This window comes from Kryptolebias marmoratus, linkage group LG1, assembly GCF_001649575.2.
Source record: "Kryptolebias marmoratus isolate JLee-2015 linkage group LG1, ASM164957v2, whole genome shotgun sequence".
Classification (NCBI taxonomy): Eukaryota; Metazoa; Chordata; class Actinopteri; order Cyprinodontiformes; family Rivulidae; genus Kryptolebias; species Kryptolebias marmoratus.
The window spans coordinates 70596-78015 of record NC_051430.1 but is presented as its reverse complement, the minus strand read 5'-3'; the positions used below and the strand labels follow the sequence as shown (position 1 = coordinate 78015).

Sequence of the window (7420 nt, the reverse complement as noted above, 5' to 3'; positions counted from 1 at the left end):
GAAGTGTCAAAGATAACAGCAAAGTGATCCGACAGGGCGACATCAGTTACAGAGACATTAGAAATATTCACACCCTTACTGATAACCAGGTCCAGTGTGTGACCTTGAGTGTGTGTTGCTTGTTTGACATGTTGTGTTAGACCAAAACTCTCTCTATATATGAGTTTGTATGTAATGTATGAATATAATATACAAGTTTCACTTTTTAAATGGAATTACTGAAATCAATCTACTTTTTCATGATATTCTAATTTTATGACCAGCACCTGTATATTGAGCACTTAGCAGGATTTTGAGAAATCATTTTGTATGCCACTTAAAATTCCATGGTGCCAGGAATGCTAGGAGTGAACAAGATGCTAAAAGCTCTGGACATTGCAGGGCTGTCATGGTTGGCACACTTCTTTAATGTCACAAGAAGGACCATGACAACACCTGTGAAGTAGCAGACCAGTTTTGTGGTCCTTATTTTTAAAACTGGGATGTAGACTTTGTTCCAAATGCTGGGGGATAACACTGCTTAGCCTCACAGTCAAAGTTTGTATTAGGGAAGTAGTTCTCAATCACTTGTGCTATGTTTAAAAACTGTACAGATTTTGAAGTGTTGTTTAAAAAAAGTATAATAGACTAATTGACCTAAATGGTGGTTTCTTGAATTAATGTTCTTATTGATTAGTGGTAGGCCTCTCTGGAATTGCAAGCAAATTAATTAAATTTATATAATATTCATGCTGATATGGAATACTGTATGTAAACATAAACCCTTCCACCCCATAATATTGTGAAGGTACATGAATGTAACACTTTTTAGCATATATATGGCTTTTTGTCTGAAGTTTCTAACAAAAACAAAGCAAAATAGTATAGACAGACACTCAGATGTCGATCTTCATAATGGACTGTAGCTGCAGAAGTTCACAATCAATTAATTGAAGTAGTATGCATTCAGGTCTCTTCTTTGGTATAAACTAGTATCAGTGAGTTTCTAAGGTTAGTCAGAAAAGCAGAATATTTTTTGGTGAAAGGTATTGTTTCTGCTGCCATCAAGAGAGCACAGAAGTGAATTTTCACTTAGATTTTTTCAAGTTGCATCTTAGGTGACCACAAAAGAACTGTTTCACACTTTGGAAATGCTAGAGATCTCATGGAAATGAGGTTCTGTGTCCATGGAGTGAAGACAAGGAGGAACAAGAGGGCTCAAAATATGTAGCACTGTTTTTTCCCTGAGTCTTACAGTAGTTGTGTTTTCCACGATGTTCTACCATCTCATCTACTGCCGACTGTTGGGCAAAGAGGATGCCTGAGAAGAAAATATAGACTAAGTCAGTTTCAGATGGCCGTTTCAGATGATTTGAGTTATTAAACTGCCTGACATACTTTAAAACATGTGCAGATGCAGACAAATTTGTTTGTCTGCAAAAGTAAAACTGACAATGGTCACTGAAATAACTTGAAACAAAAGTAATGAAAAAATACTAAAAATCAGCTGAAATTTTTCATTGCTTTTGAATTTTGGTTTATTGGAAATATTTTTCTATTCTATTAAAACAAACTAAAGAAACTATCCTTCACAAAAATGATAGTACCCTCAACTTAAAATTTTATTGCACAACATTTTGAGGTAATCACTGCAATCAAGTGATTCATGTAACTTCACCTGTAAACAGGTGTTTTGGCTCATTCCTTATGAACAAACTGCTCCAGCTGTCCCAGTTTTGAAGAGTTCCTTCTCCATGTTGCAGCTCCTTTGACAGATGTTCAAAAGGATTTTGATCAGGGCTCAGCAGGCCACTTAAATGTTTTTGTTCTTAGTCATTTTTGGGTGGTTTTAGCTTTGCGGTTTGAGTCATTATCCCATTGGGGGACCTATGGCCTGTACCTGAGACCAAACCTTCTGACACTGGGCAGCACATTTTACCGCAGAATGTCAGATAGTCTTCAGATTTCATTGTACGCTGAACAGATTCAAGACACCCTGTGTCAGATGCAGCAAAGCAGACCCAGAATATTCCATGTTTCACTTTAGGTAAAATGTTCTTATCATTATATTAGGGCTACCACTAATGCCTATTTTTATTTAGATTAATGTATCTACTAATTTTTTCAATTAATCAAGTAATCTAAATGACTAATTTTCCACCGAAGCTCATGCAATTAATGATAAATTAATTTTATTTCATTTTTATTTTTAACAATCAACTTTGGCACTTACAGTGGATCACAAAATAAAATGAAAACAAAGACATACAAAACAAAGTAAAACATATAGGTTTAAAGTTCCAACTCCTGCATGACAAATAAATAAAATAAAGCTCTTGTTATTTATGTATCAAAAACTAAGTGTGAATATTCAGCATGTTGCTAGTAGTACAGCAAAGAGAAGTCCTTGTTTTTCAGAAATTCGATCACATAGCTTTGCCTATCAGAAAAAGGAGAAAAACAAAAGGAGATCCAGATCTTTTTTAAGCATTTTACTTAAAATAGTATTGTTTGCAATAATGGGGATTAAGGGAAAAACAGAACACAGCTGCAAACTTATGATTGTTTTGTCTTTTCTGTTGCTGTCTCATACCTCCTCAGTGCATTGCTGTACAGTTTTTTAGCCAACCATCAACATCTAAATATTTGCAGTTGTAGTTGCAGGAACATCAGACTGCTTGGAGTTCAAAGTTCTTTGTCTCCCTTGGGAGAATTTTTGCTTGGTATTAAAGGGCATTGTTGCTTATAGGCTTGACCTTTAGCATGCAAGTTATATATTTTTTTCTAAGCTCCTGAGACAACTCCTGTCTTTAGCGTAGGTCATGTTCAGTGCGGTACACATCATATTCCAAATGGTACAGTAAGTACTTTTTTAGGGATACCAACCTTTTTTACTAACCAGTTTCATTAGTTTGGTCATTTTTAAAAAAAATTCTGTTAAACCAAAATTTAAAAAAAAACAACAAAATTCATCAGTTGATTTTTAGTCATTTGTTTTGTCTTATTACTTTTGTCAGTTTCAAGTTATGTCAGTGGGTTTTTCTTTCTGTAACATTTTATGTTCTTTTCAAACATGGTATAATTGAAATTGTGTTTGATGTGAGAACAAAAGTTGCATAGATACACTAATGGGTCATTATTCTCTACAAACAAACATTTCTTACTGATTTTTTTAAATGTGAGTTTGGCATGCATATTTTGCTTCATGAAACCAGGTTACAGACCAACAACATTATAAAATCTCAAGACATGCTGTTTCCTTGATTTGAAACATATGGAAAGTCTTTATAAATTTGCTTGTTTTTTTGTCCAATTTTTGTAGCTTCTTCAGCATGAAAACAAATATTTATATTATTTATTATTTATGTACAAGTTTTAAAACAATTGTTTTGAACTATTATGTTACATCACACAACTGTAGAATGAGTCAAACAACAGACAAATTCTGTAATGTTGTTTTGAAATATGATAGACTTCAATGTAAGGAGCAGCTTAAACTTTAGTATCAAAGCTCATATTAGGATAGTGTAACTTATAAATACTTTAAATAACATATCTACAGTCATGATAAAAAGAATGTACACCCTCTCAGTTCAAGGGTTTTCTGCATTAAGGCATTAAAAATGGGCCTCATGTATAAAGGGTGCAAAGGTACAAAAACATGGCATACACCCTTTTCCAAGAAAAACTTCAGCTGTATCAATAATCAATAATGAACTCAATATGGAAATGTGCAAAACCCCATGCTAACTTCATTGTCTGGAATGATGCCTACAGGTTTTGTTCAGTTGGCAACACTTGAGGACTTTAGGCTCAAAGTTAAAAACACAAGCATATGCAGACGGAGCTTTCTTTTTGTGCTTATTTCAGTACAGATGAAAACGCAGCCATCTCAACAGAAATTGCTGGGGCAGGGTTGTGCGATATAGTTCACGTGACTAGTAAAAAAAACGAAGAACAACAGAAATGACAGAACCTTTTGAAGAGGAGCTGTGTGAATGTGTTCCCCACTCCTGGGAAGACTGCCAGCTGTCTTAAATGTTTTCCTCTTGTCAATACTCTTTCTCTCTGTAGAATGATAGACTTTGAATTGTTTGGAAATTACCCTGGACCCTTCTCAGATTGATAGCCAGCAACAGTTGCTTCTCTAAGGTCATTGCTGATATCTTTCCATCTTTGTGTTAACACACGTGTATGCTCCAGAGCATGTATGCTCCTGACAAAACTCCTGCTTTTAGAGAGTTGCTCACACTGATGATGATCATGTTTGATCAGCAGGACCTCACTGATACTGATACTATTAAATCATGTGGAAGTGACAAGGCTGGAACCAGTTTTTCACTCATAGCTTTTACATTTTGTTTATTTATTTGTTTTTTAAATTTTGTCTTGTTATGGTATTTCAGGTATACCATATAGAGAGGATGGCTGCCTATGTGTGCCGCAACAGATTTGCTCTAAAAAAGGATATCTCAAGGTGAAATCCTAATTCCATAATTTACTTTATTGAATTAAGACTGAATCTAGCATCAGAGTAGGCAGGTAACATTGTTGTAATAGTAATTTGTTTGTATGACCTTCAACCATCAGGGCTGTTTGTGAATTGGTGTGTGTGTGGTGGTTGTGGTGGTGGTGGGGTAAGCGTATGTGTAACAGAAAGACATACTGTATATAAAAAATAAATAAAATACATTAAAAAAGGTGTGTTCATGTTATTTGGGTGTATATGTGCTTGTATGCCACTTGGAGATGCATAGTTGTGTGAACAGTAGAAGGCCCACCATCTAGACCTGGGGGTGGCCAATCCTGGTCCTCGAGGGCCACCATCCTGCATGTTTGACATTTTGCCCTGCTCCAACACACCTGATTCAGTGGTTAAAATCCCTCTTCAAGTTCTGCAAAAGCCTGTTGATCGCCCATTGATTCAAATCAGGTGTATTGGAGCAGGGAACAGGAGGAGGTAGGTCGTCAGTGTGGCACAGGGTCAGCAGCCCCCAGAATAAAGAGGTACGGGGCAAGTTGCAGGGTACCAGCCCCCCAACCCAGTCATGCCACCACCTCCAGCCGTGCAGGCCAATTTTGTTAATAAATAATGACATGGTGGAATCTGTTATGTGTTTTTGTATTCTTCTCTCCATGTTTACACATAGTTATTGCTGTCATGAAACTGTTTTTCTTTCCAAAGTAACTAGACCTTCTGTGTTTGTCTGTGTCCATTTCCTGTCCTCTGTCAGCCGAGGCAGATGGCCACATCCTGGGTCTACTGGAGGTTTCTTACAGTTAAAACTGTCATTCATTTTTACCATTGTCATTGCACTGCTTAGGATGGGGGATTGCGATGAAGTGAAGGTTTGTTGACTTTCTTAGATACCTTTTGACAAACTGAAATTTCATAATGTTCTTCTTTTGGCTGCTCTTTTCTTTGCCACAGTGAACACAAAGGTCTTTTACCAATTCTTTTATGCCCTCTTGCTGCAACCTGGGTTTCTCAGAATTACAAGACTGCAGCACTGACCACCAAGCTACCACAGCCTCTGAAGTTTCATAATGAATTGTATGTAAATATATTGTATTATAATAAGAGATCAATTGACAGTAACAGGATTTGAATCTGGCTCTGAATTGGATTTATTTTGCTTTTTTGTATTGTGTCCTGAGATGACTTGTTACGAATTGGCACTATTTTTATACAGTAAGTAAACTGAATTGATTTGAACTAAAAGAGGGTGAACTTTCTTTTTACTATGACTGCAAACTATATACAATTAGTAGTAAAATGCTGCATGTTCAACAGCAATCAGTCTGAGACAATGTCTGTCACTGTATTTGTCTATCCTGGAAAGACGTGCAGAGCTGCAACATCATATAGACTGGAAACTAATAATAATACTATTTTTTGATTTCACTGTTTGGCTCTCCAAACACAAGGACAGAATAAAGTGTCAGTTTTATGTAAAACAGGGCCAATCACATAAACACTGTAGTTACCAAATACTGTGTCATAGAGAGAAACCACACACACACAGTCCCATCGACCTGAAATCCACAGGCCCAATTTGAAGATATTTAACTTTTTCAGCTCTGTTGGGCTGCCACCTCATCATGATGGATTTTATAGCACAGACATCAAAATGCAGAGAAGACTAAGCACTGGGGTGCTTATTGAATTTCCTGCCTGCAATTACAGCAGCAACAGCTCCTCTATTTACCTGTGTAGACAACTCCATTTATTTCTATTGACATGTTGATGCTGCTAATGCCATTGGTAGACAGGTTCAATGTGGCCTCTTGTCTATCATCTGTCAGGAGAGGAAGAACAGAAGGAGAGAGAAAAACTCAATATGAGCATTTAGAAAGTGAAGAGAAGAAGCTTGAGAGCTGGTGATAATTCACAGTGTGACAGGATAAAGACAGCTTTATTAAAGAGCTCTGGAGATACACAGCTGTCAAAAGATGTTAGACATTTACTCATGTTAACTGTGGCTCACATAGTTGATAAAGAAAAATTCCAGTTTTTCAGCTGTTTCTTTCTTTTATTCAAACTTTTATTTCACCACTAATAGGAATCAAGCTGCCTGCAGATCAATGTTTTTACAGAGGATTAAAGGGACTCCATAAATGGTCAACAAAAAAAACCATCTTTAAATTATGTATGGAGTAGAGCTTTAACTTCTATACAGTCTACAGACCTGTGGGACCATTAACCGTCTCATTCAGAGAAACAGTACTTCTGCAGTAAGTTGGATGAAGTGATAGCGAGTGTCCACAGGGAGGAGATGGTGGTGATTGGAGCAAACTTCAGAAGACATAGAGGTGAAAGGAACAGAGGTGATGAGGAGGTGTTAGAAAGACATGGCATTAAGGACAGAAACGTGGATTTTACCAAAATGGTGAAAAATGACTGAAGGGAACAGACTTAAATTAAAGGCCTAGCATTTCTTAACAGAATGAATATTGCCTGATTCCTTTCATGCCTGAGTTTTAAAGAAAGATAATCTTATGCTGGTAAGAGACAGAGTTATGGCCTTTTTTGGTTAAACCTGGTAAATGCATGATTTTGTGAACTTGTGAGATGTGTTAGCACTCGGAGTATGTGCTGTAAATGACTTTCAGCTACAACCACATCAAACTTTAGCTCAATAAATTATGTAAAATTGACCAAATTATAGCAATTTTTGTTCTGGCTATAGTGAATGTTGTTGTTGAATTGATCTGATAAATACTAATAAGGCAGCAGAAAAGTCCTACTCCCATAGTCTTTATTCATTCTTTGATTGGGCAGCTCTTGGTCAGTGGTTTGAGCAGTTGTCCTCCAAGAAGGATTGGAGGTTCGAGTCCTGGCAGCATATGTCCCAGGGCAAGACACTAAACCACTCATTGCTTCCAATGTGTGCCCCATCGGTCAATGAATAAAGCACTGATTAGACTCTATAGAATGATT

General features: G+C 36.7%; 1 long non-coding RNA gene across 1 annotated transcript in view; it reads right to left on the bottom strand.

Annotated features, from left to right (window-relative positions):
* LOC119617204 overlaps positions 1-6417 on the bottom strand; it is a 13585-nt gene extending 7168 nt beyond the window's left edge. Inside the window, exons 1-2 of the long non-coding RNA XR_005233427.1 lie at positions 6189-6417; positions 1235-1300 (exon numbers count right to left, since the gene is read on the bottom strand). This is a non-coding gene — a long non-coding RNA (uncharacterized LOC119617204). The remainder of the gene's footprint in view (positions 1-1234; positions 1301-6188) is intronic.
* Positions 6418-7420: the final 1003 nt, after the last annotated feature.